Source organism: Lithobates pipiens, unplaced genomic scaffold (genome assembly GCF_037356315.1).
Source record: "Lithobates pipiens isolate NorthernLeopardFrog02 unplaced genomic scaffold, aLitPip1_a1.2 Scaffold_13, whole genome shotgun sequence".
In the NCBI taxonomy this organism is placed as follows: domain Eukaryota; kingdom Metazoa; phylum Chordata; class Amphibia; order Anura; family Ranidae; genus Lithobates; species Lithobates pipiens.
This window is the reverse complement of record NW_027507718.1, coordinates 358,871,242-358,877,241: the sequence shown is the minus strand read 5'-3', so window position 1 is coordinate 358,877,241 and position 6,000 is coordinate 358,871,242. Positions and strand designations below refer to the sequence as shown.

The following is a 6,000-nucleotide window of genomic DNA, read 5'->3' as shown; positions in this document are numbered from 1 at the left end:
AGGTTCATGAAGGCTTGAGGAAGAGTCAGGAAATGCCTTGAATCATACAGTCACGCCCACAGGCGTCACTTCCGGTTTCGCCACTTCCAGTTTCGGGAGCACTCCACTGATCTCGGCATGCTGCTTCCTGGTTCCTACCCAAGGCTGCCTGGTCTCCTGGGACACCATACCATCACTTCCCAGTGGCGGTGTTAACCACTTGGTTTCAGAAACTACTACAGAATGACCCTGGACAAAACCTTCATAGGACTACATACATGAGATCTTTGCATATGATTAGTACAGGTGTCTCTATTGGCAATTTTCCTACTCCACCTATTCACTGATGCCCCTTCTGGACTAGACCCCTTTCTTGACTGTGATGGAAGGCATTTTATTATTTTATTTTCATCCTTATGTGAGCTGCTAATTGCTGTTATTTAAATTAAATTTTGGAACATCTAGACTTAGTCTGCACATTCTACTGTGTTTGCATAAAACAGAGGAATACAGGTGTTCTAACAAAAGAATATTTATGCTGCTTTCACATAAAGTGCATGTGTTTCAGCATGCATTAACATGTGTGTTTTACATTCAGTTTGGGTATGTTTTGTACATGTTGTAAAGGACCTCATTCGGTTGGCTTGAATAGGAAAATGCATGGAATACATGAGAAAAGCAGCTGTCAGAACATTTCCCCAAACACCTTGATGCCGTAGACTTGCTGTGAATATGTACACATTATCTGACCTGGGAAATGCAACAAAATACAAGAAAATAACGACAGGCAGAAACACTCCATATACTGCGAGGAATAAAAAAAATGACTCTTTTAGTGTGCTCAGAATAATAAATATAACCTCAGAATCAATACAGAAAATAGAAAATATCTAGTGAGTGATAATGATTATCCATGTCTAGGGTTTCAGTGTTAGTGAGACAACGATAAAGCAATTCTTCATTTGCTGGACATGAGATGGAAGGATTAAACGGTGCCACAGCCACTTGACCCGAATGCAGTCTGTCATCCTTTATTATGATCATTTCTGGCTGGGGTCTTGTACCATCTGTGGTCAGTGTTCAGTTCAACTCATCCTTCTTCCTCTTGACTGTTTCCCATATCCTTCCTGATTAAGAGGATTCTGTAAATCCTTTCTCTATACTTCTTCCAACAAACCAATATTGTTTGAAGTTTTTCTTTTCTTATTCTTTTTCTTCTTGTTCCTTTTTTCTTTAACTTCCTTTATTGGTGTTTGTAGGTTTTCTTCTACAAATATGAATTAAAAAATATATATATTTATTTTTTTATATTTTATTCTTAATCCTAATATTATTGCCACATTTAACATTTAAAGCCAGGCAGATAGAAAATAAACAATGAAGTTATGTTTCTGTAAAAAAAGTTAAAAATAAAAAAAATACATCTGACATTTCACTGCTAAAAAATGAATGACCGATCTCTCTTCCAGTCATGGAATTCTATCTGGTTCATTAAACTGAAATAATTTAGTAAACTACTGCAGGCTCTTTTTTATGATGGGACCATAAAATGCAGGACCCAGTGGAGAGTATACTGGCAATGTATAGTGGTGAGTTTTTAATGTAATTATTGTAACTACCTGAATTAATTTTTGAATCAACTCTCTCTCTGAACAGCAAGACCCAGTCTGGGAGCTAGGGGAGGATCATCATAAGCAAACCATGCTATTCCGCAGTGCACAACATTGTACATCTAACATAGGGAACATGCTTATTGAATGAAAAAGCACTAGGATTACTTATAGTTGCTCATAACCTTACTGCTTACCCTTGGTGTAAGGTGACCAGATTTTTTTTAATGAAATCCAAGGACATCTTTTTTTTTTTTATTGGCAAATGATAAACTATTAAAACAGTTTATCATTTGCCAATAAAAAAAAAGCATATTTTCCTCAATATATATATATATATATATATATATATATATATATATATATGTATGCAGTGTATGTGGTATGTGTTTATGGAATGATTTTATGATATATACGTTATTTTTCACATTTCGCCCATGAGATAAAAAAAAGCTACTTCTTAGCCCTTGTACATTCTGACAACCAAATCTGTTGGATTTTGTCCGACGGATTTTGTTCGAAACTGTTGCATACACACGGTCGGACAAAGTTGTTGGAAAATCCGATTGTACATAACGTGATGACGTTATTTCGTTACGACAGGACTACGTTGGCTAGAAGGCTAGTAGCCAATAGCTTTGGTCTAGGAATTTGATCTGAGCATGTGTGGCACTTTGTCCGTCGGAGTAGGCTACACATGATCGGAGTATGTCCGATCGAAGCATGTTGTCGGAAAATTTTATAGACAAGTTGGAAAACTTGGTCCGTCGGATATTCCGACAGAAACAGTCCGATGGAGACCACACACAGTTGGATTATCCGACAAAACGGTCCGATAGGACACATTCCGTCGGAATCTCCGACCATGTGTACAAGGGCTTAGAATTTTTGGGATATAACTACCAAAGATAAGACAGAGAAAAAGCTTTTCAATGCATATTTTGTTTTTTTTATTCTTACCAAATAATTTTAGTTCAACAATAACAATATAAATTAACAATTCAGAACAGTAAAAGATTGCATGATGACAACACGTACACATATGACATTTAGCATTTTTTTCATACAACTAGGGCTTTCTTTGGTGGTATTTCTAAACAAACAAAAAAAGACTGAAAAAAAAAACTGTTTTCTTAGCTTCTGTTATACAATTTTGTAAATAAGTAATTTTTCTCCTTCCCTGATGTGGCTGCACTGATGGGCATTTATAGGTGGCACTGATATGTGGCAATGATGGGCACTGATAGGTGGCACTGATGTGTGGCAAAGCTGGGCACTGATATGCAGCAATGATGGGCGATGATAGGCAGCAATCACGGCCACTGATAGGCAGCACTGATGGGCACTGATAGGTTGCAATGATGGGCACTGATAAGTGGCACTGTGGCAATGATGAACACTGATAGGCAGCACTGATGGGCACTGATAGGCTGCACTAATGGACACTGATAGGTGGCACTGACAGGCATTACTGATCCGGAAGGGGGGCACTAATATAAGGGGACTGTGAGCTAATGGGGGTCTCTAATGGGGGGGGGTGCTGCTGATCTAATGGTTGATCACAAACCATTAGATCAACAGTCAGGACTCCCTTTTAGAGATCCCCATTCTCTCACAGTCCCCTTATATCTGTGTCCCCCCCACTCCCTTCCTTAGAGACCTCCAGAGGTCAGGGAGACCCCCCACTCCTACTGTAGTAGATGTCCGGCATCTGGACCAAAAGCAGGCTAAACAGAATTACATCAAATAATTTAGTAGTTAAATTGATAGTAAAGCTTCCCTTTTTTAATTAAAATAGTGAAATGGTTTTGCACAGAGCAGCCCCAATCCTCTTCTCTGGTCCCCTGCAAGGGCTTCTGGTTCCTCCCCCCTGCCCCCTCATACCTGCTTGACCCTGAGCGAGGCTGTTTGTGTCTACATAGATGCACAGTCTGGCTCGCCTGCTCTCTGGTCACAGGTTTTGCTTGACAGCCGAGCCTGTAAGAGGCGGATGAAGAGCTGCTGCCGATGTGCTCATCGATGGACCGAGATCAGGCTCAGGTGAGTATTTAGTAGGGGCTGTGGGGGGGCTGCACTTATCTGCGCTAAGATAAAAAAACCTTTACAACCAATTTTTAGGGTAACTAAATTCTGCAGAATACTCACCTCCATTCTAGCGATGCAACCTTTGGATCTCTCTATCACCACTGACATTTTCTACCTGGGCTTCCTTTGGATGCTAGGTTTTTGACCTCTAGATTGGACAGCAGAGTTGATGGGACACATTGGCACTGTACCGAGAATGTATGCTAAGCTGCACACATTTCAAACATATGTGTTTTAACTATGTATTTAGCTTTTTGCTTGGGGTTCAGCTTTAAAAAAAAAACTGAGCACAAGCAAGCATTCATTTAGCCAATAACTTTGAAAATGTGCCCTCTACTGGCTGTTAAGTATTTTGCAATAATTTTTTATTTTTTTTATCAGTTTTGAAGGACAAGTGGGAGAGTGAGAGTTGGAATGCATTGAGGTTAATGAGAATTATAACATTCAAAATCAAAGGGCTCAACCTTTGTATTCTCTCACTTCTTTGAAGATCTTGCTTAAGGAATAAACTAAAAATAGCCTTGGAATATGCATAGACAAACGATAGTTGTTGGATAAGTGGAAAATAATCCAAATGCAGAAAATGAGTCTGCCAAAATTAGAGATGCATACACATGGATATGAACCCACATCCTAAAAACATGCATATCTATGTGCATTCAATTATTTTCATTGGGGGCACCATACTAATAATTTTCTTAAACTTGGTTCCGTCTGTTACCAGCAATTTGGCACCAACAGATGGGCAAATTACGCTAGTTACATGTCAGCTTTGTCTGCATGAGCCTGTTTCCTACGTGAACAGCTTCATGATTGTTCACTCCGATTCTTCAAGATTCCAACATTTTCCAAATACAGAAATATCATTTGTTAAACATTGGCATTTTAAACCTGCTGTAATGTCACATAAAGAAATTAATTTGGTATGGTGAATATATTGTACCTTTACTTTGCTGTGTAAATCAGCAAGAGCAAGATACATAAAGATTTTTTATTTCTGGAAAGGCCATTGTTAAATTAAATCATTGTAGGGAGGGGTCTTTTGAGGTATTGAGAGATTGAGGTCTAGTAAAAATAATGTTTAATGACATGGTTGAATCAGTTCATTCTAACCAGGTCAACAGGCAACAAAGTTATTCATATTGTTCATTTCAAGGCTCTATAATACCTCTTTTCCTGGGTATTGAAATAAATAGGACTTTCAAAATGATTTCTTCCTAAAATAGCAATATTGTTTAAATGTTTTTTGTTTGTGTCCAACCAGCCTGTAGAAAGAATCAAAAAAATGAGGTCATTATACTATCATTTAACCTTGCCATTACTATTGCCCCCAGGCTGGCTATGTATACTTGGATGTGTTTATTGCCCATCTTTTAGTTATACTCAGCCATTGTTTTTCTCCAGCAATGTTTCCTCTCCATCATCTTCAAGGAATGCCAGCATGCATTTAAAATTTGTATTACCTTATTATAATTCTTTCATAAATGATTGACTTATATGTAGGGATGAGGTTTGGGTTCTTCTCTACCATGGGATCATGGCGAACCCCACATGTTTGAGGTCCAGGGACCTGCCAAAAGTAATATGCAAATTTGCTATAGTAACCACAATGGCCTTTGAAGTGAGGTCATCTGGCTTAGGGAGGCCAATAAAGAGGCATTTGCATAAGCCATAAAAGTTTGTGTAACAGCAACCATATTGATAATGCGCTATCAGGGCCAGCTTTAATACGTATTGGACCCTGGGCAAACATTTTCTTGCCCCTTCCCATGCAATGTCCAGTACTGAGTGGTTATAACAGGAGAGACCCTAATGGTCTCTCCCCCTCCCCATCTGCCATATAATAATATGCCATAATGTAAGCTCTAAGAAGCAGGGCCCTCTGATCCCTCCTGTATTGATGTGTATTGTAAGTGTACTATCTGCCCTCATGTTGTAAAGTGCTGCGCAAACTGTTGGCACTATATAACTCCTGTATATTATTAATAATAATAATAATAATAATAATAATAATAATAATGTGATTAGAGTTGTGCATGCACAGCTCACATCACATTAACAGCCCACTCTGTGTGCCATGACTTTGTGACACCCATGACCTCACCGCAGCCTAGCCATTTAAGCGGCTGAAGATAGAGAACCTGCAGAAAGAGGGTTGTGCTGAGGGCCAAGGGGAGCCATGACAGCACAACGCTGAAGGGCTCAGTTTGCAGGTAATTCTGTCATAATGTGCTAGTATGCAGTGCATACTAGTGCAGTAAGGCTTAAACCTGCAGGGGGACTAGCATTTTTTTCGTAAAAATAAAATACTTTAGTACTGTTTTAG

The 6,000-nt window shown here is 38.9% G+C and overlaps 1 long non-coding RNA gene across 1 annotated transcript in view; it reads right to left on the bottom strand.

Moving 5' to 3' along the window:
- Positions 1 to 495: 495 nt before the first annotated feature.
- LOC143975125 (uncharacterized) overlaps positions 496 to 6,000 on the bottom strand; it is a 36,308-nt gene continuing 30,803 nt past the window's right edge. The window contains exon 2 of the long non-coding RNA XR_013272330.1: positions 496 to 1,246. This is a non-coding gene — a long non-coding RNA (uncharacterized LOC143975125). The remainder of the gene's footprint in view (positions 1,247 to 6,000) is intronic.